At 41.3% G+C, this 27,563-nt stretch overlaps 1 long non-coding RNA gene across 2 annotated transcripts in view; it reads left to right on the top strand.

Annotated features, from left to right (window-relative positions):
• Positions 1-330: 330 nt before the first annotated feature.
• The window catches only part of LOC138797689 (uncharacterized), a 43,172-nt gene continuing 15,939 nt past the window's right edge, over positions 331-27,563 (top strand). The window contains exons 1-3 of one of the 2 annotated variants that reach the window (XR_011363978.1): positions 331-413; positions 6,943-7,069; positions 7,755-8,580. This is a non-coding gene — a long non-coding RNA (uncharacterized lncRNA). Of the gene's footprint in view, positions 414-6,942; positions 7,070-7,754; positions 8,647-27,563 lie in introns of those variants that run through there. The other variant, XR_011363977.1, reaches the window with a different exon arrangement.

Raw genomic sequence — 27,563 nt, 5'->3', positions numbered from 1 at the left:
TATAATCTGTATTAAAATGTGTGCACTTTGATGAGAGAGCTATTTTTCCAGTTGTCTAAACCAGGGGTGCGTCTTATTGTCAAGTACTCTTATATAGCAAAAAGAAAAAATACAGTGTATGGGGAAGATTTATCAACCATGGTGTAAAGTGAAACTGGCTCAGTTGCCCCTAGCAGCCTATCAGATTCCACTTTTCATTCCTCACAGATTCTTTGGAAAATGAAAGGTGGAATCTGATTGGTTGCTAGGGGCAACTGAGCCAGTTTCACTTTACGTCCCCACAGTGACTAATATGAGTGCAATAATCTTTAGAACTCCATGAAAACACATTCCAGTGTTAGTACACATTCACCCTGTGGCTGCTATACAGATGAATTCAGAAACTTCAGAAGAAATCTTAATGCTTATGAAATGTAAATATGTAACATATATATTTAATATGTCAATTTAATACATATACTCGTGGGCTTCAGCTTACCTAAAATGCTCTAAAAACAAATCTTATAATTCACCTCTGTTGAACATTTGTATTTATATGTGTATGGCTAGTAAAGTTGTTTAAAATATTTGGCTATCAGCTGTGACATTTAAAGGCACTGCAAACAAGCTTCGATCTCAGGCCCTGTAAAAGGGTCCTAAGTATGGTGTTTATTTACTTGTTTATTTTGTTTACTATTTTTATTTTTTTACAGAAAGAAGACGTGAACGAAAAAAATCTCTGTTTTTACATAATAAAAAGGGATAAAAAGGTATTTTTTATTTCAATAAAGTTTTTTTTTTTTTTTTTTTTTTTAACTCTTATTAGTCAAAAGCTATTTGATAGGACGAATGTTAAGAACTCACCTGCCAGGGCTCCTGCGGCGTCATCTTCTCTCCCGGCTCCGTCGGTCGGCGCTAGGACTCAGCGCCGACGCGGCCGCGCCAGCCGGGTGACGTCACGGTGACGGCCGCCCAGACGCTACAGCTGAACGGCATCATGCTCGGGCTGAGGGGCGGATCGCTTCTCCACTCAGTCCGTAGCATGACAGCTGCTGTGTGTTTGGGATCAGGGGGTCGGGCCAATGGTCTTCTGGTCCGGCCCCCTGACCCAGTATAAGTATGATTCACTTACCAGCTCACTTCGCTGGCTATTAGTTGTCTCTGATCCCAGCTCCCCAGTTCCCTGCATTCTGCCCTATCCTTTCTCTATTGTCTTGCCTGGATTCTGACCTTTTGCCTGTCCCCTGACTCTCCGTTTGGTTCTGTTTTTGTACTGCGTTGCTCGTTCGGTTTCTGACTCGGCTAGTTTACTTCCCGCATTGTGTTTGTCTGTCTGTCTGCGTTTTATGTTGTGCACGTATACAGTATAGGGATTGTCTTGGTGGTTGTCCGCGACCGCTTAGGGTCGACCGAGGCAAGTAGGCAGGTGACAGTGGGTGGGGTCAGATTCAGGGCCCACTGTCTAGTGTCTTATCTTCACCTGCCATTCTTGACAGAATAGCCAGCCACATAATTTTTATACGTCTCCCGAGGATTACTATGGATCCCATTAAGACATTGGTGGAGCAGATGCAAAACCTGAACACGTTGGTACAGGGTCTTGCGGAACGTGTTCAGGAACAGGAGGCTGCTCCACGTCAGGTGACTATGACAACCCTCTCCCCTCCCGAACCACCAGTACAGCTCCCGGAGATAGAAAGGATTTTCGGGCCTTCATGGAGGGGTGTAAATTAATTTTTCGGTTGCGTCCACGCTCTTCTGGGGACGAAAGTCAAAAGGTGGGAATTATAATGTCCCTTCTGCAAGGTCCCCCACAAGAATGGGCATTTTCCCTACCTCCCAACGCCATTGAGTTAAGTTCTGTGGACTATTTTTTTTCAGCTCTTGGCCTGTTGTATGACGATCCTGATAAGACCGCAGTGGCTGAGCGCCAACTGACCTCGTTACAACAGGGAAAGAGACCAGTAGAGGACTATTGCGCTGAATTTCGCCAGTGGTGTATTCCATCCGGTTGGAATGACTCTGCACTACGGTATCAGTTCCGTGTAGGTCTTTCCGATCAATTAAAAGATTTATTAGTGGCTTACCCACCTCCTGAGTCTTTAGAAGAGATTATGACCTTAGCGATAAGGGTAGATAGACGCATGCGGGAGAGACGGAGAGAGAGAGCGCAACCACTGGTCCTTATAAGTCCTCACCCTTTGTTTTCTCTCCTCCTAAACCTTCTTCTTCTCTGTCATTTCCACAAGAAGAACCTATGCAGATTGGAGCCACTGATGCTAAGACAAGACGCGCCTATCGATTGCAGCATAATCTGTGTCTATACTGTGGCAAATCGGGACATCGAATTCGGGAGTGTACCTCCAGAATTGGATCACCGCCGGAAAACTCCAGCGCCTGAGTTACTATCGAGGGGGTCACTCAGGCGCACAGGTACCGCTCGATAAAAAGAATAAATTGATGGTGCCTATTGCACTTTCTTTAGGGGAAAAGAGTATTTCTGGATCAGCCCATATTGATTCTGGGGCATCCGCTAATTTTATTAATTCTGGTTTCTGGTCCAGTCTGGAGGTATGCCCACTTCAGCTTAAGTGGCCACTGAGTATCACTGGGGCGGATTTTACGCCACTGGCGCAAGTTAAGGTGAGGTATATTACTCCTCACCTCAAGGTAAACATAGGCTCTATTCATTCTGAGTTTCTTGATTTTTTGATTATGGATAATTTGTCATCCGACATTATTTTGGGGTTGCCCTGGTTGGCCCAGCATAACCCAGTGTTTGATTGGCCAAACAGGGAACTCATTCAGTGGGGACCGGGATGTGCTTCTCATTGTATTTCTTTGCATCTTACTGAATGTTCCTCCTTGGAAGAGGAGGTCCCCGAATTCTTATGGGATTTTGTTGATGTATTTGACGAAAAATCAGTGGACGAGTTACCTCCTCATCGTCCATACGATTGTGCCATTGATTTAATTCCGGAGTCTAAATATCCTAAAGGTCGGATATTTAATTTGTCTAGGCCTTTAAGGGAGGCTATGCGTGAATATATCAAAGATAGTTTACGTAAAGGTCACATTCGTCCTTCCTGCTCTCCACTAGGGGCAGGGTTTTTCTTTGTTGGTAAAAAAGATGGCGGTCTACGTCCGTGCATAGACTATCGAGAATTAAATAAAATCACTATAAAAAACCAACATCCTCTTCCGTTAATTCCAGATTTATTTAATCAGATTGTAGGGGCTCAATGGTTCTCTAAGATTGATCTGCGTGGAGCCTATAATCTGATCAGGATAAAGGAAGGGAATGAGTGGAAGACCGCCTTTAATACCCCTGAGGGACACTTCGAATATCTTGTGATGCCCTTTGGGCTATGCAATGCGCCTGCAGTATTCCAACATTTCGTCAATGATATTTTTTGTGAATATCTGGGTCATTTCTTGGTGGTATACTTGGATGATATATTAATTTTCTCCCCTGATTGGTCCTCACACGTATACCATGTTCGTAAGGTTATGGAACTGTTGCGGTTGAATCGATTGTTTGCTAAATTGTCGAAGTGCCAGTTCGGTGTTCAGGAGGTTTCATTTTTGGGATACAAAGTCACCTCCAATTCTTTTGAGATGGATCCTCTTAAAGTAACGGCCATTGAAAAATGGGAGCGCCCCAACAGTCTTAAAGCGTTACAAAGATTTTTGGGGTTCGCTAATTATTATAGAAAGTTTATTAAAGGTTTTTCCGTAATTGCCAAACCCCTTACTGACATGACCAGGCAAGGAGCTGATTTGGTAAACTGGACTCCTGAAGCTGTTCTGGCATTCGACAAACTTAAAAAATGTTTTTCTGTCGCTCCGATGTTGACTCAACCAGATTTCGAACAACCGTTCATTGTTGAGGTGGATGCCTCAGAGGTGGGAGTGGGAGCTGTTCTCTCACAGGGATCGGAGACGCTCACTAATCTCAAACCCATAGCCTATTTTTCTCGGAAGTTCTCTAGAGCTGAATGTAACTATGATATAGGCAATAGAGAACTTCTTGCCATAAAATGGGCTTTTGACGAATGGAGGCATTTTTTGGAAGGAGCTAGACACAAGATTAAGGTTTTGACTGATCACAAGAATCTTGTTTATCTAGATAAAGCTAAACGTCTTACTCCCCGGCAGGCCAGATGGGCTCTCTTTTTCACACAATTTGATTTTGAGATAACCTTCAGGCCTGGCTCCAAGAATGTAAAAGCAGACACTTTATCACGTAGTTTTGACATCAGTAGCACTCCCACAAAGAATACTGAAACCATCTTATCCCCCGGGGTGGTGGTAGCCATATTGCAGCCCGATCTGGCTGCCCAAGTAGTAAACTCACAAGCTATGGCTCCTAGGGACACCCCAGAAGACAAACTCTTTGTTCCCCCCAATCTTCGTCTTAAAGTTTTGGAAGAGATTCATTGCTCTGTGTTAGCGGGTCATCCAGGCATTGCTGGAACAAAGTATCTTTTAGCTCGTCATTATTGGTGGCCATCTTAGGCCAGAGATACTAAATTATTTGTGGAAGCATGTGAGACTTGTGCTATGTCGAAGGTGTCTCGTAGATTGCCAGAGGGACTCCTTCGACCTTTGCCAGTGCCTACTCGACCCTGGACCCATATCTCTATGGACTTCATTACTGACCTACCACTCTCCAAGGGTAAGACAGTGATTTGGGTGGTCATCGATAGATTTTCAAAAATGTGTCACCTTACTTCTCTTAGTAAACTCCCTACTGCACGTAGCTTGGCTTTCCTGTTTATTAATCATATTCTGCGCCTGCATGGGGTTCCCGAAAATATTGTTTTTGATAGGGGGGTACAGTTTGTATCTAAATTCTGGAGAGAATTCTGTAGTCGTCTAGGTATATCTTTGTCTTTTTCATCCGCTTTTCATCCTCAGTCTAATGGACAAACTGAGAGAGTAAACCAGTCATTGGAACAATTTTTGAGATGTTTTGTTGCAGGTTCTCAAGACAAATGGAAGGAATATTTACCTTTAGCTGAGTTTGCCCTAAATAATCGAGAGAATCAATCTTTCAAGATGTCGCCATTTTTTTGCAACTTCGGATTTAATCCTAGGTGCTCTTCCATTCATGCCGCTGAGTCAATTAACCCATCCGCCGAATGCATTTACAAAAGACTGTGCACAGTCTGGGCCCAGGCTCTGCAGAACCTGGGTAAAGCCCAAGAAAGTTAAAAAAACAATCAGACAAAAGACGCATATCTGGCCCAGAATACAAGGTGGGGGATAAGGTATGGCTCTCTACCAGAAATCTAAAATTAAGAACCCCATCTAGTAAACTGTCGCCGAAATTCATCGGTCCCTATGTAATTCTTAAGATCATTAATCCTGTCTCTTTTAAGTTACAATTGCCTAAGAGTATGAAGATCCATGATGTGTTCCATAAATCACTGTTAAAAAGATATGTTAATCCGGTGTTGCCATCTGTTCTCCCTGCTCCCTTGGTCATCCAGGGGGAGCTGGAGTACGAGGTGGAGAGAATTCTGGATTCCCGTTGGGTCCAGAGGTCCTTGCAGTATCTGGTTCATTGGAGAGGATTTGGCCCTGAAGAACGCACTTGGGTCGCAAGTATGGACATGCATGCGCCTCGCCTTGTTCAGCAATATCATTCATGTAACCCTTTCAAGCCGGGTCCTTTTGATAAGGGTCCTGAGGCCCCTCATAAAGGGAGGGGTAATGTTAAGAACTCACCTGCCAGGGCTCCTGCGGCGTCATCTTCTCTCCTGGCTCCGTCGGTCGGCGCTAGGACTCAGCGCCGATGCGGGCGCGCCAGCCGGGTGACGTCACGGAAACCCGACGGCATCCCTGGTTACCAGGGACGCCGCGGCTCCGAGTCACTCGCGGCGGCCGCCCAGACGCTACAGCTGAACGGCATCATGCTCAGGCTGAGGGGCGGATCACTTCCCCACTCAGTCCGTAGCATGACAGCTGCTGTGTGTTTGGGATCAGGGGGTCGGGCCAATGGTGTTCTGGTCCGGCCCCCTGACCCAGTATAAGTATGATTCACTTACCAGCTCACTTCGCTGGCTATTAGTTGTCTCTGATCCCAGCTCCCCAGTTCCCTGCATTCTGCCCTATCCTTTCTCTATTGTCTTGCCTGGATTCTGACCTTTTGCCTGTCCCCTGACTCTCCGTTTGGTTCTGTTTTTGTACTGTGTTGCTCGTTCGGTTTCTGACTCGGCTAGTTTACTTCCCGCATTGTGTTTGTCTGTCTGTCTGCGTTTTATGTTGTGCACGTATACAGTATAGGGATTGTCTTTGTGGTTGTCCGCGACCGCTTAGGGTCGACCAAGGCAAGTAGGCAGGTGACAGTGGGTGGGGTCAGATTCAGGGCCCACTGTCTAGTGTTTTGTCTTCACCTGCCATTCTTGACAACGAAACCTTTAAAATGGCTAACAGTGATCCTTCATTATTACACCAGTACTCACTGGTACCAGGGATATTGTAAGGAGCCAGGTACCGTCAAGCCCAGAGCATCAAAAAATTATGGTCCAGCACTAGGCGGTAGCAGGCTGGTAACACTAGGCTGAAGACATGCAAAACAATCGCCCTTGCCACCATGGAAATACCAAAATTAAATTGCTTGGTTTTGTGTCTGGCTGGTAATATAGGGAGGAAATAAAGTGGGCTCAGACATGAAGGGAGTTGTAGATTTGCAACAGCTGAAGAGTCGCATTTCTTTCTTTATCTTTGTTTTTGATATGAAGTAATCCAGGTATTCTTCCTGCAATAAAAAAAGTAAAGTAAAAAAACAAAAACAAAGTAAAAAGAAAATAATAATAATAATATTAATAATAATAAATGAAAAACTCATCTCAAATCTGCAGTGATTAAGAAGTTTTAGGTCGAAACGCGTTGCATATACTATCTATATGGACATTTGTTTTTTATCCGATATTGAATAAAAGTCTTTTTCTACAGGATGGCTGCATTGCTGGCTTTTTCCTTGGTTTGGTTTGCAAGGATTGATTCTATCCTGGAAAAAAAAGTTAAACCTGGGAGACTTCTCCCACAGAACATACTTCTAGCAGAAGCTGCCTGAGAAAAGGTAATGTGACCAAAGCTCCATGTCATAGAGTCATGTCAAAAGTTTTAATTGGTACGGGTCTGAGAGTTAAAGGGGTTGCCAGGCGTAAATCTTTTTCTTTCAAATCAACTGATATCAGAACATTATATAGATTTGTAATTTAAGTCTATTAAAAAATCTTGTCTTCCCATACTTCCCATACCTGCTGTATGTCATGCAGAAAATGTTTTATTTTCCGTCTGACACTGCTCTCTGCTGACATCTCTGGCCGAGACAGGAACTCTGTCTCAGTTTTCTATGAATCCACATAGAAAATCTCTCCTGCTCTGGACAGTTCCTGTCTCAGCCAGAGATGTCAGCAGAGAGCACTGTGTCAGACTGAAAATAAAACAACATTTCCTGCAGGACATACAGCAGCTAATTTAGACCAAGTAATATTTAATGTAATTCTATTTCTACTGTTCACTTTGCTCTCAAGATTTCAATGACATCTGAAAGTCCTGTGAATGATAAAGTGGCATCATAGTGTCAGGCTTTCTGATACAGGGGAAGTGTTGATATGCTTATTATTTTCTCAACCCTTTCTATTCTTAGCTGCATATCATTTGGGTACTTGCTGTGTAAAATCAGCATGACTTGTTCTAATCCTTTGCTCACACCCCCTGCCTCTCTCTCTCTTTCTCTCCCCCTCCTTCTCCCTATGTAGTTACAGTCTAATCTACAGAAGTACTGGAGAAAGAAAAGAAATGTAGTGATTTGTTAAAGTCTTTCACTTCCTATGCCAGGAGAAAATCCACCTGTTCTCCTGATTTGTCCAAACATCCTGCAAGAGTTTATTTCCGACTGATAAGATTTTACTGCACATTCTAAGCACAAGTGGAAATTCCAAGTTGAGTTGAGAGCAGAGGGAGAAAGTTATAGTTCATTCTCAAGAAACCCATGCAGCCTCGAAAGGAGAGAGAGCGAGAGATCTCATTCTTTGAATGCAATGAACTGAAAAGATAGGCTATTGTAATGGTAAGTCTGGGGGAGCTGGAGAAGCAGCATCATCAATCAAAAACAAACATTACTTTATATGTCACTCGTTCTGCATGCATGCTCTCAAAAGTTCCTTGTTTTTGCCTGTATGGAGCTAATAGGTTATTTTTGAGGATGTGCCAATGAAATGAAGACATTAATAAATGAAGAGGACTAGACAGACCAGCATCATTTTTAATTAACTGTGGAGGGCAGAGGAGGCACCTCCTGGGATTGAATTGGATCTGGATGTTTGAGGTCTGCATTTATTCAGAATGCAATGTCTAACAGAGGTCCTGCTGACTGTTTCTATCCGCAATGTGTAGATCTGCAGAGTAGATGAGGACTGACAATATTGATAGTGACATTGGCAAGAGAACATGGATCAGAGGCCATCCTCTGGACAGCCATCTGTCACCTCTCTATATCTACAAGCAACTCTTGAAGGTGGAGCTCCATGGGGTTTCTCACTGAAAGGAGGACTAGAGCGGGGGCAACCACTAATCATCTCCAAGGTAATAAGACTACCCCAGTGTATATTGGGCATCCAATGAGTTTACTTGTATGAAATGTGTTTATGTGTGTGAAATTAAATAAATTGGCTAAAAAAGTGACTTGGACAAAAAGACCAAAATTTCTATATTAGGGAATATACTAAACAGAAAATATTGGAAAATAAATAATGATTCACAAGAAAAACTATACAAAGTGTACCATATACTTAACTCAATAATTGACATGATCCTTCAATACATGTTATTTTTTTTTAAATTGAGCTATCACAACATCTCACAAGCTACACGTTATCATCACCTACCACTAGGCTCTACTTCTTTGTGAATTCTTCCTTTATTGGTAAATGTGCTATAAAGTATTGAATCCTCCATTACTAAACAGTACAGTATTCCAGTGTTACATTATTTTTACTACTAAATACATAATCATCCCTATAGTCACAGGGGATCCAGCTTTTTGACATAGTTTTCCTAACATGTTCTTACTAGAAATATGTAATAGATGATGTTTAAAAAATGAAGTAGAATACATCTTAGTGAATTTAATATGTGATTTACAACTTAACTCCATTTCATGTTTAGATAAAAATAGATTACATACCTTGCATCTCTACATATAGACCCCTAAAGGTATTTGTCTAGAGGTGCAGTGAGTATTTTCATCTCACAGTTGTTTTATTTATTAATGCAGAGCAAGTGAAAAAAATGTACCATATTTTCTATCGTATAAGGCGACTGGGCATATAAGACGACCCCTGACTTTCAAGAAGATTGTTAGAGGTTTGCCTTATACCCCGGAAAATGTTAACCCCTGCCTGCAGGGCTGAGGTCAGGAAGGGGTTACCCGCAGCTAAATTAAGAAAAAAAAAGGAACTGTTAACTCACCACTGTGACGTACACTACCTGCGCCGGGGATCCCCGAAGCTCTCCAGAGCAGCCAAGCGTTTTATTGGAGAAGCTCGGAGACGCTCGGCTGCAGGGAGAGCTTTGGAAGAATGACAGAGGCTTCGGGTACTTCCAGAGCCTCTGTCAGTCTCCCGAAGCTCTCCCGGCAGCCGAGCTCCGTTGAGACGCTTGCCTGCCTGGGAGAGCTTCGGGGATCCCTGGTGCAGGCGGTGTACGTCACACTGCCTGCACTGGGAACGGGACAGGAGATGCGCGCCAGACTGGCCCCAGGTGAGTTAACTTTTTTTTTTTATAGTGGTTGCCCCATACGGTGGAGATGCGGCCATTTTTTAGCTCCCCCACTGTATTGGGGCGACCATACCTGGCGTATAAAACGACCCCCGGCTTCTTAGAAGATTTTTCAGGTTTATACACCGGAAAATACGGTAGCTCATTTTAAAGACAGCACACATGAAAATCAAGCAATGAAATCCCAAATATACCTCTTATGTCCGTGCCTGTTCAGACCTCAGTGTGTCCTCTGCCCATGATTCAGGGGCTGAATTACATGTTTTCCTAAAGGCCCTGTTTATACAGAGAGAGATACTTTAATCTGCCCGATTAGGCCGATTCGGCAGATTATGGCTTTGTATAATACAGACAAAGATCAGCCGAAGAAACAATTATCGGTTGATCGTTGTCTTTCAACCTTTTGAGAAATTATCGGCCACTGACTGTGCATCACTACGTGTAATAGTGTTTGCTGATGACTGTGTAAAAAAATAAAAAAATAAATAAAGTTTATACATACCTGTCCACACTCCCGGTGTTTTTCTTGCTTCTCCCCACTCCCTGCAGCCACTGCTGGATCTTCAGAGCTGGTCTCTGAAGTGAGGGGCTGCTCAGCCAATCACTGGCTGAGACGGGACAATGTTGCGGCCAATGATTGACTGAGTGGCCTGTCACTTTAAAGAACGGCGGCAGCTGCAGACAGTAAGCAGAAGCAAGAAGAACATCGGGAGGGAGGACAGGTATGTATAAATTTTATTATTTTACACTTTAGGCAAGCGCTGCACAGTAATCACTAACAATATATATACCTTACTGCACATTTATTATGTAATAGGTTCAGTTATCGTTTATACTAGGTGTAATACATGGCCCTTACACTAGTCTGAACTGTGATTCTAGTACTTGCTGTGTGGTAATTGACAGGTTCCAGGTTGAAAGGATGGGTTGTAGATGGGGCCGTGGGTCTGGACACAATCGGGAGAGATGTGAAGGTAAACGACTGATTATAAGATTTGAAGTTGTTTTTAAGGTCGGCTCTGCTCTTCTTTAAGTCTCAGTAGCAAAACTATAAATATTTATTTAATTAATTTTTATTTATTATATATTTTTATTCATTTAGGGGGGCATTTATTAAGTCCGGCGTTTTTTACGCCGGACTTATAAATGCCCCCGCAGCTTCGCACCGCCGAAAACCTACGCCAGCTGAGGACTGGAGTAGGTTTTCGGCGTACATTTGGGCGGAACGGATGGTAAATCGCGCGGACTCTGAGTCCGCGCCCTCCGTTCCGCCCACTACAAGCCCCCTTTCCGCCCCCCGGCGTACTCGGCGGAAAGTGCCGATTTGCAAATATTTTATTCGCAGATCGGCCATTTGCGTATAAAAAAATACGCAAATCGGCACTTTCCGCCGAAAATCATCCGTTCGCCGGATGATACATGTGGCCCTTAGTGTTTTTTTTTTTTTTTACTTAGTATTCTTTACTATTATTATTATTATTTAAGTTTTAATTATTATTTTATTTCACTTATTTATTTATTTATTTTTATAACACCTGAGGTGTGGAGGGATGATTTGGAATGGAAGCTGATGGAGGACCATAATTTATCATGATAAATGGTGGATGAGGCCCTTCCGGGAGCTTAGTTGAGTGTATGGAGCACGGGTGGTCTACCTGAGTGGGCTTTCCTGTGCTCCAGGAAGGAATGGTTGGTGGGAAGGGCTCTGCTGGACAGAACGGCTCCAGAGATGGGGCGGTTCGGCCAAAGAAGGTTCCCTGAATGGATGAAATTACCAGGTGGATAAAGAACAGAAGTGTATCTCTGTAATCTTGTAATTTTGTCTCTTTTTTTTTGTTTTCTTTCCCTTTTGTTTGTGTTTTTTTTTTTCCTCCTCTTTTTCTTTCCCCTTCTTCGGGGGGTGAAATGTATGCAAGGGGAGCGGAGCTCTGCTAAGGGACAACCGAGTCTGCTGGCTAAAACTTGACTTTATAATTTTTCAATTAAGTTAGTTTGTTGTGCTCTCCCTGTGGTGTCTGGATTCTGCGGTTAGTATAGTGGTAAGATATAGTAATGGTGTTAGTAAACTGGGATATACTGATGGTAAGGGGAAGATTTTAGATTTTAGATAATACCTGGTAAAGGGATGGATTGAGCCCCCTGGTGAAATCCCCTCCGGACCATAATGCTGTTTGGTTATGTTTTATAATGGATGGTAATGAACTAGACCGGGTATATTTAGCAAATGAAGATTGTATGGGGTAGGATGTGGATAATTGAGGTTTTAACATGATTTTGTACTATGGAAAATTAATAAAGAGAAGAAACAAAAAAAAAATTGACAGGTTCCACCACACCCATCTGGTTTCTTGTGCTAGCCCTAGTGCTGTAGACAGTTTAGATTGAGTAGAGATGGACAGTTCCCTTTCCCACACATCTCCCTTCCCTGTCAGTCTATGTTCTGTGTGGTCTGGATGTCAGAGGTCTTGTCCAATCATGACCTGGACCAGGACTCTGCTATGTTTGTAATAATCTCTTAGCTATAGCTGTAGTTTTTTATTGTATTGCTTTGAATTCTGACCCTGTTCTTATGTTCTTCTGACCTCTGCTTTAGCCTGCTGTTTTTATACTGCTCTGCTATCTCTGGTTTGACCTGTATCTGCCTGACTATTCTTCATTGTGTTTTTCTGTCTTGTCTCGAGTGAAGGCAATATTGTCCAGTTGGTGCTGTCAAGTATGCAGGGACAGTCTTGGGAAACCTGGCACTAGGGCTCACACTGTCTATCTGTCTGTCCCTGTCCCCATCCAGGACCTGGGTTCCCTTACAGTATCGCCCTATTTCTCGTTTGTTCAGAAATAACTGTGACTTCAATTTTATGTCTCGCTACATGACAGGCCCAAAAGGAAAGGTTTTCAGAACACAAAAAAACTTTTTTTTTTACTTGGGCCTCGTTTCCTTGCACACTTGCAGTTGAACTGTTAGAACAATTAAAAAATCCCTTCCCTTACAAAAGGACCCAAAAGTGAAAATGTTCCATTTAAAGGGAATGTGACCTACTGTTTTAAATCAAGTTTTCTTGTGAAATATATTTTAAACAATTTTTTGGTGATATTTTTTTTTTCCACCATTTTACCATCTTTATTATAAAATAATCCTGAGATCTTGTAGATTTCATTCTTACCACTAGGTCTAAAATGAAGCTGAGATCAACCAAAACACCGAACAGACACCATCACGTGTCTCAACGTCAGTATATTCTAGAACATTGCCCCCCGGGAAATCAAATATGCAAAAGAACACTGCAGAGACACCATCACATGTCTCGACGTCAGTGATCTAGCCAGACCTGGAGAAGCCAAAGGCGTTCTCCAGTCAAGAAAACCTCAGCAAGGTATCCATCCACAGACAGCTGTTTCGGGGTTTTTGCCCCTCATCAGTGTAGAGTAGGTTTCTGGCTAGTGGGAGCAATGACTAGTAAGTGCATGCAAAAGGACGCTGGTTGACCGCAGGGTGATCAACCAAAACACCGCAGAGACACCATCACGTGTCTCAACGTCAGTGTATTCTAGAACATTGCCCCCTGGGAAATCAAATATGCAAAAGAACACTGCAGAGACAACATCACATGTCTTGACGTCAGTGAACTAGCCAGACCTTCCCTCCAGGAAGGAACAACCAAGCCAAAGGCGTTCTCCAGTCAAGGAAAACACCTCAGCAAGGTATCCATCCACATACAGCTGTTTCGGGGTTTTTGCCCCTCATCAGTGTGGAGTAGGTTTCTGGCTAGTGGGAGCAATGACTAGTAAGTGCATGCAAAAGGACGCTGGTTGACCTCAGGGAGATCAACCAAATCACCACAGAGACACCATCACGTGTCTCAACGTCAGTGTATTCTAGAACATTGCCCCCTGGGAAATCAAATATGCAAAAGAACACTGCAGAGACACCATCACATGTCTCGACGTCAGTGAACTAGCCAGACCTTCCCTCCGGGAAGGAACAACCAAGCCAAAGGCGTTCTCCAGTCAAGGAAACCACCTCAGCAAGACATCCATCCACAGACAGCTGTTTCGGGGTTTTTGCCCCTCATCAGTGTGGAGTAGGTTTCTGGCTAGTGGGAGCAATGACTAGTAAGTGCATACAAAAGGACGCTGGTTGACCTCAGGGAGATCAACCAAAACACCGCAGAGACACCATCACATGTCTCAACGTCAGTGTATTCTAGAACATTGCCCCCTGGGAAATCAAATATGCAAAAGAACACTGCAGAGACACCATCACATGTCTCAACGTCAGTGAACTAGCCAGACCTTCCCTCCGGGAAGGAACAACCAAGCCAAAGGCGTTCTCCAGTCAAAGAAACTGACCCAGCAAGGTATCCATCCACAGACAGCTGTTTCGGGGTTTTTGCCCCTCATCAGTGTGGAGTAGGTTGCTGGCTAGTGGGAGCAATGACTAGTAAGTGCATGCAAAAGGACGCTGGTTGACCTCAGGGAGATCAACCAAAACACCGCAGAGACACCATCACGTGTCTCAACGTCAGTGTATTCTAGAACATTGCCCCCTGGGAAATCAAATATGCAAAAGAACACTGCAGAGACACCATCACATGTCTCGACATCAGTGAACTAGCCAGACCTTCCCTCCGGGAAGGAACAACCAAGCCAAAGGTGTTCTCCAGTCAAGGAAACCACCTCAGCAAGGTATTCATCCACAGACAGCTCTTTCGGGGTTTTTGCCCCTCATCAGTGTGGAGTAGGTTTCTGGCTAGTGGGAAAAATGACTAGTAAGTGCATGCAAAAGGACGCTGGTTGACCTCAGGGAGATCAACCAAAACACCGCAGAGACACCATCACGTGTCTCAACGTCAGTGTATTCTAGAACATTGCCCCCTGGGAAATCAAATATGCAAAAGAACACTGCAGAGACACCATCACATGTCTCGACGTCAGTGAACTAGCCAGACCTTCCCTCCGGGAAGGAACAACCAAGCCAAAGGTGTTCTCCAGTCAAGGAAACCACCTCAGCAAGGTATCCATCCACAGACAGCTGTTTCGGGGTTTTTGCCCCTCATCAGTGTGGAGGTTTCTTGCTAGTGGGAGCAATGACTAGTAAGTGCATGCAAAAGGACGCTGGTTGACCTCAGGGAGATCAACCAAAACACCGCAGAGACACCATCACGTGTCTCAACGTCAGTGTATTCTAGAACATTGCCCCCTGGGAAATCAAATATGCAAAAGAACACTGCAGAGACAACATCACATGTCTCAACGTCAGTGAACTAGCCAGACCTTCCCTCCGGGAAGGAACAACCAAGCCAAAGGCGTTCTCCAGTCAAGGAAACCACCTCACTGACGTCGAGACATGTGATGGTGTCTCTGCAGTGTTCTTTTGCATATTTGATTTCCCAGGGGGCAATGTTCTAGAATACACTGACGTTGAGACACATGATGGGTGTCTCTGCGGTGTTTTGGCTGATCTCCCTGCGGTCAACCAGCGTCCTTTTGCATGCACTTACTAGTCATTGCTCCCACTAGCCAGAAACCTACTCCACACTGATGAGGGGCAAAACCCCTGAAACAGCTGTCTGTGGATGGATACCTTGCTGAGGTGGTTTCCTTGACTGGAGAACGCCTTTGGCTTGGTTGTTCCTTCCCGGTGGGAAGGTCTGGCTAGTTCACTGACGTCGAGACATGTGATGGTGTCTCTGCAGTGTTCTTTTGCATTAAATGAAGCTGAGACTTCCTGTTGTCTATGTGGTCCTAAGAGGAGGCTTCTGTAAAGTTATCTGTACAGCATTGCTGCGACATGTGACACTAGTAGATAGATAGCATCAGTGTAAGACAACAGCAGCTCCCTGTGGAATGACATCTTCGACCCTCACAGAGCACACTCAGTAATGTTTTACACTCATTTAATTGGGACAAGTCCTGTCTATTGTAGTCTATGTCCATTTCCAGTAAAGCATGTCACTAAATGCTGTTCAAAAAAATAAAAATACAATCAGAAAAAAAAAGATTAGGAAAACAAGAAGAAGTTTCAGTTAAAGAATTTTTAGGTGATACATGCCCTTTAAAGGGGTATTCTTATCTCAGCTTATATAGTTAGACTTGTAGGAGTTAAAAATTGTTGCAAATACATTCATTTAGAAAGATTGTCTCCTCCTGATATGCTGCTTTTCCTCGCCTCTTGATTACAGCTCATTGTCTAGGTAACCGACCACTACTCTGCTCTAAAACAGTGGTCTGCCTGGTGCATATGTATCATCCTCTTGGGGGCATTATTTTGGCAAAAAGGTGTTTTTGTGCATTGCACACAGGTTTTTTGCAGCATTTACCAAGCCATTCACACTATTTTTTAGGCAGATTACGGCAACAGCGCCTTTTTTTAAAATTTTCAGTCAGCGGGGGCATGATTTTATCAAGGTTGCATTCACATTATGTTCTGTGCCCTCTATCAAGCTACACATTGGCATGCTGTCAAAAATTAGGGTACATTTGGCTCATTCAAGTCTATATGTACTTCAGGCTGTATGTCAGCATCTCTTTTTGACAGGATGCCAATGCATTATCTGACGTGGGCCACTAAACATAATGTGAATGCAGCCTTTGCAATGTCTCCTCTCTGTCACATGATCGGCATAATTAGTGACTTATGGACCCCAATAACTTATAATTGAGCCTGTCACATATTGCTGAGGAGATGATGATAAAATATTGCATATTGCATTATTTTTTTCCATCTAACAGATCAGATGTTATAAGCTTGTTCATGTTAGGCCCCTAGAGAGACATAAAAATTGTATTTAAAAAAAATTCACCTCGAATAAAAATTCACCAGCCTTTTCCCATTTTCAAATAAAAAAAAAAAAAAGAATTTCCACATGCATAATTGTCCATACTATTAAAGGGGTATTCTAGTAAGGTAAAATACATGTTGAATCACCCTCTCCTGGAAACTAACAATTAATTTCATACTTGCTATTATCTTTTCAGTCTCCTTCCCCCAATTCTGAGCTACTGCTTTCTGCTGAAGACAAAAAAAAACTGTATGTTAGCTGTTCACTCCATCTCCACTCTGAACCCTTCTTTCCCCCCTCCCTTCTTCATGTAAACAGTGTCCCTGCTGGGAGGATTAATTACAGGGAGGTCACCAGCAACTTGACATCAGATTAACCCTCCCGGCATCACAGAGTGCAGAAACAGTCACCTAGGGACACTGCTTACATGAACCATTTTAGAAGGGTGAGGGGAAGAGGGAGATCAGAGCGGAGAGAGAGTGAACAGCTCACACACAGTTTTCTGTGTTTCAGCAAAAAACAGCTCAGAACTGGGTGAAGGAAAAGATAATAAGTATGAAACGAATTGTAAGTCTCCAGGAGGGGGAATGATTCAACATGTATTTTACGTGAGCGGAAAACCTTTTTAATTTCAACATTCCCGATCCTGCATGTTCACTGGCTTAAAAGCAAAAAATAAAAAGCAATCAAAAAGTCCTATCTTTGCAAAAACTACAGAACACAGTGCAAAGAATAAGTCCTCACACAGCTAGAGCTTAATGTGGCTGTATTCATATTGACATGTACAGGAGAATAAATTTAGCTGCCAGTAGTGTTGAGCGGACCTGTCAAACTGTTCGGTTTCAGCAACGTTTTCCGAAATCAAACACTCAACATTTGATTCCCCGCTGCAAAATAATCTGAATAATACAAAACCATATCAGTAGTGTCACAAAAGGATACACACTCTGCAAATCTATAATCATTTTGCAGTTAGAGAGCCTTTTCAACAGTTAAAAAATCCACAACATCCACAATGCTGAAGTTAAGCTATCTCTTTCTGCATAGTAATGGGTGCATGAGCTTGTCATTTCAGCAGGAAATACAATAGAACTTTGTCATTTCTTCCCACCACCATACAGACTGAGAGCAATGGGGATATTCATTGGAACTTGTTTATTGTGTTTAATCTGTGTGGATTCTGAATGTTTAATTTGTTGACTCTCTAGCAATTTGCGCCAAGCAACAAAGTTTATAGTGGGCTTTATAGTTTGGAAACAAAATCACACATACATCCAGCATCAGACTGGGGTTCCTTGGGACACATCAGAGGACATCATTTTTGTGGTTCATCTTCAAGTGAAGGCCCACACAGACCTATCTGGCGGAGCAAGCCAGAGAAGATAGTGGCAGACCGTCGCTATCCTTGTAATTTTTGTATAAATGTTGAAAGACAAGGATCAACCGACATTGTGCATGTCAGCTGATCATTGCCTTTTAGAACTAGCTTTCACACCAAGCGATTACCCGAACTCTCGAGATCGCTACTAGGGATGGTCCGAACCTGCAGAGGTTCGGGTTCGTATGAACCCGAACTCTCGGAAATGATTCCCGCTGTCTGCCCTCTCCGTGGAGAGGGTGGATACAGTGGGAGGACTGCCTGGAAAACTGGGATACAGCCATAACCATAGGCTGTATCCCAGTTTTCCAGGCGGTCCTCCCGCTGTATCCACCCGCTGCACGGAGTGGGCAGACAGCGGGAATCTGATGCCAAGCGTTCGGGTTCCTACGAACCCGAACCTCGGCAGGTTCGGACCATCCCTAGTAGCGATCTTTTTTTTACTGTTATTGGAAAAAGGTACAGCTTATTATATATTAAAAAAAAATTAAATGTTATTTTTACTACACTGTAAAAAAAAATTACTTTAATAAGACAAAAAAAAAAATATATATATATATATATATATAATTTTTCTCCCCAAAAGAATTAAAAGTTAATCTATATGTTACATGAAACCCAAAATGGTGCCATTAAAAAGGGAACCTTATCCCGCAAAAAACAAGCTCTCATATGATAATTTGTTAAAAAAAGTGAATTATAATAATAAAATAATTCTATGGGGGGAAAAAAAGCTCTGGCCCCCATGAAAAAGTTGCATGGTCATATCCCTATAGCACATTGAGTGCTGAGGATGGAAGTAAGTTTCTTATCCTCTACACAGTTTCTGTGCAGTTTGTAGTAAAAAACCTATGCTAGTAAGGCAGTTTGGTGTATTGGGGGGCAGGACTACTTCCCCCCAGTGCACTGATTCGCCCCACATGGATTCTAATGAATATCAGTAGTGAGGAGCAGACCTGCCTTACTAGCCTAGGGATTTAACTACAAACTGTATGGAAACAGCACAGAGAATGAATGTAAGAAACTTAGCATCATCCCCAGCGCTCTGTGCACAATAAGGACATATCAGCAGGTTACAGTTGTCTAACTTGCTGATAGTTTTCCCTTAATGTATTTTATTTATGCATGTGTACCTATGTATGAGCTCATTTTGTTGGCTGTATTTGTGTTTCATTACACGCAAGGAAACCAAGTAGTGGCCAATGGCCAGACAATGTTATCTTTCCTGCTCTTGGATAACCCCTTTAAGGATTGGGTTGTTAAATATGCAGATTGATGGGTTCTGCAGATCTAGGGTAAAGACTATTAGTTGTAATTATGTATACCGACCTGATGCAAAAGTAAAGACCCCAAATTTGACTGCTGTTTATTCAGCAAGATGTGAATTTATATTATACATGATTTATACTATGCATGTGCATTTTTTTTTCTCCTTTAAGCAAACACTGCACTGCATGCTTTTGTACGAGGTCTTCCGTGTGGCCAATGATTGGACATTTAGAACACCCAGAATGGGTTTTCACTTGACGTATCTTATATCATTTCACACAATTGCCAAGGCAAAGACTTTTCACAACGTTATTAAAAAGGGGCCCAATCTACTTTCTCTTTGCATTCCTAATTATCTTTGTTACATTACCCTGTGCAATTCCCATTTTTGATCTTATCTTTGCTTATCACCTTTCACAAACCATTTAAGTAAATTAAAATGTTTCATAGTCTCCAAGTTTATCAAGCGAAGCCTCATGTACAGAACTAGAAATTTACTTTCTACTTTTGATTTGCTAAAAGCAAATGACATTTTGGAATTGTACCAAGTAGCCCATACTTGATGCATATGTTCAGCTTTGTTTTACTATTAACAATCATACATTGTTCAGTCCATATTAACCCCTTAATAACAAGGTCACTTTAGTTTTGAGGTACATTTTAGCATGTAGTTTGTATTTTTACTATTAGTATACTTTTTTTCATTCTGGAAGATCTGTAGAGTTCATAACGCCTTAGAATTTTTGATATTTCAAGTCAAAACCACAGCCTCTTTTTCTTCATCAATAGCCGCACAATGTTGACAGGATTATTGGCAACTTCGCGTGGCTTTTGGTAAAGAAATGGGGCTGTGGTTTGGGCTGAATTCATTATCATAGATGTGGGAAGGCGCCCTTAGGATTTGTAGATTAAATTTGTAGGTAAAATTAGAGGTGTTTTCAATCAATGGGATGGCAATCAGGTGTGAGTAAGCGTCCTGTTTATTTAAAAAACAACTATCAAAGTTTTATTTTTATAATATGTTTGTTGAGGTTTGTCATGGCACAAACAACGGAGATTTCTGAGAATCTCAGAACAAGAGCTGTTGATGCTCCTCAGGGTAGAAAAGTTTGTAAATAGTGTTGAGCACTCTTGAAGAAACTATCCGTTTTCGGCAACTTATCTGAACCACAATATTTCCAATTTGACTCCCAGCGGCTGGAGAAGTTGAATGTCACCCATGGGAGTCCTAATTTCCTCTGAATTAAATGCCGAGCGTTTGGGTTCGGAGAAGTTGCCAAACCCGAACAGTTTCCTCAAGTCTGTTCAAAATCATCTCTAAAAACTTTGGACTTCAATAATCCACATTCAGACAGATTGCGTACAAATGGTGGTAATCAAAACCAGTACCTTCCCAGGAGGATTCAACCAACAGACTTCATGCAAAGAGCAACGTGAGTCTGTAAGGTCACAAAGAAAATCAAGATAACCTCTAGGCAACAAAAGGCCTTTTACACATTAAATAATGATAAGGTTCACCATCAGGATGATACTGAACTAAAATGGTGTTTATGGCAAGATTGTAAGGAGAACAATGCTGTCTCTCATCTAGAGAACTAACAATAATCTTCAGGTCTGTCATGCACAAAAACCTATGCCAAATTCAAAAAATTAAGTGACATAAATTCTTAAAAATTGTATTATAATATGTTTTCCAGTACACTGGGAGCAAATGTGGTGGTGAGCTGGCATGCTCAGTCAAACATAGTGCTCAGCTCAGCATCGGAGTGCTTGATCGAGCTCGATGCTTGACCAAGTACATTGTGATGCTTGGGAAAAATGTCCATACACCATTAACAATTGTTCGTCTGTCAGTTATATCTCCTGCCCGCTACAGAAACCAATTACATTGTTTTGTTAAAATTTTTGTATATTTTGTACCTGTGGTCCTCATATTGCAACCAAAACCAGGAGTGGATTAAAAACACAGAAAGGCTCTGTTCACACAATGTTGAAATTGAGTGGATGGCCGCCATTTAATGGCAAATATTTGCTGTTATTTTAAAACAACGGCTGTTATATTGAAATAATGGCCGTTATTTACTGTTATATGGCGGCCATCCACTCAATTTCAACATTGTGTGGACAGAGCCTTTCTGTGTTTTTAATCCACTCCTGGTTTTGGTTGCAATATGAGGACCACAATACTGACTGAAATATACGTAGTGTGAACCCAGCCTGAAGGTACAAAATATACAAAAATTAGAACAAGAAAATTTAATTGGTTAACCAGGCACCCTCCACTCCTGCCAAACAAGGGGCACCTAGTTAAATGCTTGAGCCTCCCATTGATTTCAATGGGGAGTCATTACTTGAGTTGAGCAACAGGAGAATTTAAAGTATAACGTTAAGTTAACGAGTCAAAGAGAACTGCAGAAACTCAAGATCAGTTATTGTTTCTTCTTATGACACACATTTAGCAGAATCCTACCAGAATTCTCTGCATGCCGCTTATCATAATGATCTTAATGTTCCTTGAGTGAATACGTTCTGTGCACCCATACAGACTTTTGAATTTTCCTGCTCAGTGACTATTCTTTTCAAGCATTAATGACATGTTGCCGCTACCACATGTTTTCATAAATCAAGAGCCCAGCAGTAGATTTGAAGAAGTGGCGTGCTGCTGCTTCTGGGTTGGCAATGAAATATCAGGCTCATTCAAATGAACTGACAGTGATGTCTCTAATTCTTGCAAGTTAGCTTGCACATGTTTTCATTTTTATGCCTGCAATCTCCTGGCTTCTCATTAATTAACTACAGGAATGGAATTTCTTTCCTGTTGTTAGCAGGCATACTATGTGGGACATTCCTAGGGTTGCGTGAGGACATCTGCATCATGACCATGTAACTGTACAGCCTTTCCGTTATCCTCTTTTTTTGTCATCAAGAGAGATTGGTTATTAGAACAATCGAAATAAGGTTAAGCTGTCCGATGCGTGAGTGTGCTAATGAGGTCTAGATGTAATGCCAAGCCAGCATCTCTGGCTGAATTATGCACATGACTGCAGTAGGAATGTGCAGTTTACAGTGCATCCAATAAGCTTGTATTTTATTGATTCTTGTTATGACACAGTAAAAAAAAATTACACATTTCAGTTGAGTTTTATATTAATGGACGGGTGGTTTTGACATTTTTAGAATAGTATACCGAAAATATTCAATGCTTTCCCATCTTATATTTAGGGCTAGAATTAACATTTGGGTAGACTTTGCAGGTGTCCCATGTAGTATATCTTGTATAACTTCCAAAGTCTAAATTAACAGTATTTGTGAAATAAAGCAAGTTTGCAATACACATTAAGTATTATTATTATTATTATTATTCTGTAAAATAAAGCTATACTTATCTAAAATCCAACTCTGGTGCTGGTTGAAAAAAGAGACTAAACACATGAAGTCTGACCTGTACAGGGAGCTCAATGTGTCCATCAATCAAATGACTGCATTCTCTCTGCGTGTGCAGATGACCTGGGAAAGACTGGACTTGCTGTGTTTAGAGTCATTGGGGAAAAAAAGTCAGAACACAGGAAGTGCTGTGTTTTCCATGATAACTACAAAAAAATAAAGTAATAATGAATGTAAAGTGCAAACCTGTTTTATTTCTAATCTACTGTTGATTTAGGTTTTGAAAGATATAACGACAGGTACATTTTCAAGAAAGTAGTAATAGTAGTTTTTTCATTTGTATATTATTTAGGTTATTAACATAAACAGTTGTTAATCATGTTTCTTTTTTTATCTTTTACACCTACCCATGTGCTCTTTTTCTGCTATGGTTTGTTTTTTTATTCCCATATTCCGGGAAGAAATGATAATTTAAGCAGCTTTCTTATACCACCTTTTTTATTGTAGTTTTTCCCTCAAGGTCAGTGTTTTACTCAGTACAGAGCAATTGTGAATGGCTATGGATGCAGATCCATAGGGCTGTCTATAGCTAGGGACGCGTGAAACAGGCCTTAGAACATGACTAAGAATAAATGGCAAGTCACAAATTTGTCCAGAAGGAAAAAATACCCATCTGTAGATAGCTGTTTTGGTATTATGGCCCTTCATCAGTTTAGAGCAGGGTGGTGGCTGGCTTTTGAGAGGTCTATGGGTGTGGGACCAAAGAGGTAATGTTTATCCGTCAGAAGAGCACATTCCAAGAACCATAGCCTTTTTACTTTTCTATTGACATATGTGGGCTTGCTTTTCTTTTTTTGTAGGATAAGTTTGTATGATATAAGCGCTACCAAAATTCTTTTCAAATTTGGAGACGAAAGCCTATTCATTTGTCATTGTATTTTCCTGTATAAATACAGTACAGAAGAAGGCACTTAAAGAGGACGTGTGGTCAGTCCCAAAACGTTAAGTTTGGATTTAGATATTTTAGTAGCCTCAGGTTTTATTTTTTTCCCCTTTTTTTAATGGTATGAAACCCTGAAGAACCCTCCCCTTTAAGCTACTTATACAGTTTGTAGCCCTCCTAGGTGCAAACCTTCCAGTAACAACATCCCCTGCCACCACCGGCTTCCAGAACACTTACAGTGCACAAATATTGCAGAAGATAAATGTTAACTAAAGCAGCAGCCACTGACAGATCTCTGCAGCAACTACAAAAGCGGTTGAGTGAATGTCAGTGGAACGGGTGATTTGTCGGCTGCTGTCAGTTGTCACATTTCTTCTCCAATATATGTCCCCGTTCACACTGAGCAAGAACGTCGGAATTTTGCCGCGAAATCCCGCCATGCTCAGTGTGCTGCTTTGAGTGAATGAGAGGGCGCGCACTCCTCCGCAGCCGCCGCTCTCCGCTCAAAGAAGTGACATGTCATTTCTTGCTCAGTGTGAACGGGGCCTATGTGTGCTGACACTTCACTCACTCTCCTCTCGCCAATCTAATCTAATCTAATTTTTTTTTTTTACTGAAAACCTATCCCCATGGTGACACAGCACTATGGAGTCCCTCTTCCTCTCCCATCACCACCTTCCAACAAGCTATCTAGCACAATTGGCCCTTTGTATCAGGTCGCTCAGCTTCAGCTCATTGAGGGTTAACTGCCTGGCATCACTGCGTTCATGACAACCTGAGCAACCTGATACATTTTGCCAATAGCACTACATAGCTTTGACTGCAGCTCAGCTCCTATTCACTTGAATGGCAGCTGAGCTGCAATTACACATCATTACCACTACACAATTAGCCAAACAGCTTTTACCCATCTAGCTCCTCTAAAACCTAGGTGCATCTTATCATTAAATGCTTCTTATATAACACTCAAGGGATCTATTCACTATGATCTTGTAAAAGTTTAGTGCTTTTCTAGCTCTGACATGTCAATTAGAAATAGGGACCACAGTAATATGGTCCTTCAGGGACTTCATGTACAGCCATACATACATGAGGCCTAATGGAAAGAAGACAACACTATTTAAGTATGTTGGAAAGAGAAGAGAATCACTTTGGGATTGGCACATTCTTTAAATTAACATTATGAGTAAATAATTTTTGTTGAAGTTTTATGATAAAGGAAATTTCCCTTGGAATAATAACCAGTTTTAAAGAACATGCACCAGTTGGCTATGGCTGCCGACTCATTAAAATAATTGTCATTCTGAACTGGGGCCAATGACTTATTACGTCAACACAGCGCACATTTGCTTTTGTATTTTAGTCCAATTAAATGGCTGTTGTTGCTTGTTTATTTTTATTTTTTCCAGGAATTATTGAGATTTAACTGGCTACATCTATATGACAGCCCTAGAATGGTTCTAATATTTAATTATTGTTTCATTATAGCTGATAATTTTTATTTACAGTAATAAACTGACTGCTGATTAGTTACATTTCTGAAACATCTGTCATTAAAGAGGCACTGTCGTGATTTTTTTTTAAACAAATGGAAGGTAAGCAGTTTTGTAATATACAGTACTTTCTTTTTTTTTTTTCTTTCTTTCTTTCTTTTCTTTTTTTTAAGGTTTTCAATGTTATACATATGGCCTTTAGGTGTCTCCCTACATGTGAGCGTGTAAAGGACTAGGACTTCTTGTGTTTGGTCTCTTTTTTTAACAGAGAAAAGACCAAACATTGGCATTGTAAGCAGCATGGCCATATGTATAATGCTGATTTAAACAGAAAGCTAAAGCTTAAAAAAAAAAAAAGTATATTGTAAAACTGCTTGCGATCACAACCCCTGTTGATTTCTTAAAAACACTTTAACTATATGTATCTTTATAGAGACATAAGCTTATAATTTTTTTCTTTCAAATATTTTTATTGGAGTTTCAGAAATAATAAAACATAGAACCACAAAGTACCATGCAAGGCACAAGCATTGTATCACATATAAACAAAGTTATGAAAAACAGCTGACGACAGCGGGACCGTAACTAAAAAGAACGAGACATATGGTGAGGCCCATAAGAGTACAGAGCGGGCATTACGACATACAGGAAAAGATACCTGCTTCACCACACAACAGAGGAATTAAATAAAAGACAAACAGATAGGCAAAAGGTAAAGATTATCGTGGAAGCTGCAAAGCTCCCAAGTTTCCCTTTAGTGACTCCGTACAGTATCATTTTGTGAACTGGAATGGTCTAACAATGTCATGAATTGCTTGCAAATCATAGTATTTCAAAATAAAGGGTCTCCAAAAAAACTTATTTGTACCTGAGTCTTTATGCCTCTCCGTATCTATCTTATCAACTCCAAAAAAGAGTTTTTTCTGCGCTACTACCATAGCAATGTCTGGTACAGTAGGCGATAACCAATTGTTGAACAAACACCGTAAGGCAATCAGCAAGGTGATGTGCACCAGCTGGGGTATTGCCCTGACATCAGATGCCGATTCGGGGGGACTCAATTGGTGAAATAGGAGTACCTTTGGGGCCAATTTAAGTTTAACCTTGTAATTGGTATGAATGTATGAGATGATCATGGTCCAATAGGAGACCGTGGAAGGACAAGTCCATACTCCATGCCTCAGGTTAGTGACGGGGGAGTGACATTTAGGACATTCAGTAATTCTATCAGGGAAGGACAGTGAAGCAAGAATATTGAATCCATATAATGCTGAGTGTGAGAGCTTAAAGTATGTCTCCCGCCATCACTCATTTATAACACATTTTCTAATGACCGCCCAGCCCGCTAAAATTACTTCTGTAATTTCATTGTCTCCCGTCAGCTGCGCCTATTGATAAGCTAATAATTTTATAGTTTGTGTGTGATGCTTCCCGCATTAAAAGGATTGATTCCGTAGCAATGCTATGTTTTGGCATAGCAAGGCTTGATTATTAATAATATTATTTCAAGTAGCATCCACCCCAGAGCTCTTACAAAACTTCAATCTGTGAGTGCTCCAACTTGTTTTAGCAAGATTTTGTAGTTTCCAACAAAAAATACAAATGTATTTTTATTTGAACTCATGCTCTGCTTCCAATCATATATCTTAAAAATAAGAACTGTAATAAAAAGCCATTATATTCCTGTAATTTTACTACTAACAACATATCTGGGATTGGCAGAAACATGATGATCCATAGAATAAGTAAAATACAAATCTATGTTACATTATGGCACTAGTCGATTTGCAAACAGTTTGTTTCTCCCGAATACACCTTTCATAAGAGTAGATACCCAGAAATTATACAATTCAAAAATATAACTTGTGTTGCAGGAAACCTGTCATTTAATTGATTGCATGTAACAGATACTCAGCAATTATTAGGTTCATCCTCAGAAACGATCATGCCTTGTAATTGTTTATGAGAGTTACCGCTATAAGAGGTCACTCATTAAACTACTGGGAAACAAGCCATCACAATATAGCCAGATCTTTATCTTGAGTTTTTGCTTTGCCAAGCAGAAAAGATTAACAGAATTAAAAGCCATTCCTTCTTTAAAGGGAAACTCTGACTAAATGTTTTTTTTTTTTTTTGCCAAATCAACAGGTGTCAGAAAGTAATATAGATTTGTAATTTACTTCTGTTTTAAATTCTCAAGTCTTCCAGTACTTATCAGCTGATGTATGTCCTGCAAGATGTGGTGTACTCTTTCCAGTCTGACACAATGCTCTATGCTGCCACCTCTGTCTGTGACATGAACTCTCCAGAGCAGTAGCAAATCTACATAGAAAATTTCTCCTGCTCTTAACAGTTCCTGACACAGACAGAGGTGGCACCGTGTCAGACTGGAAAGAATACACCACTTCCTGCAGGACATACAGAAGATAAGTACTGGAAGACTCAAGATTGTTAAATAGAGCTAAATTACAATTTTATATAATTTTCTGTCACCCATTGAATTGGAAGATTTTTTTTTCCGCTGAAGTACCCCCCCCCCTTTA

This window comes from Dendropsophus ebraccatus, chromosome 7 (assembly GCF_027789765.1).
Source record: "Dendropsophus ebraccatus isolate aDenEbr1 chromosome 7, aDenEbr1.pat, whole genome shotgun sequence".
Lineage (NCBI taxonomy): Eukaryota > Metazoa > Chordata > Amphibia > Anura > Hylidae > Dendropsophus > Dendropsophus ebraccatus.
The sequence above is the reverse complement of the archived record's forward strand: the minus strand, read 5'-3'. Positions and strand labels throughout refer to the sequence as shown.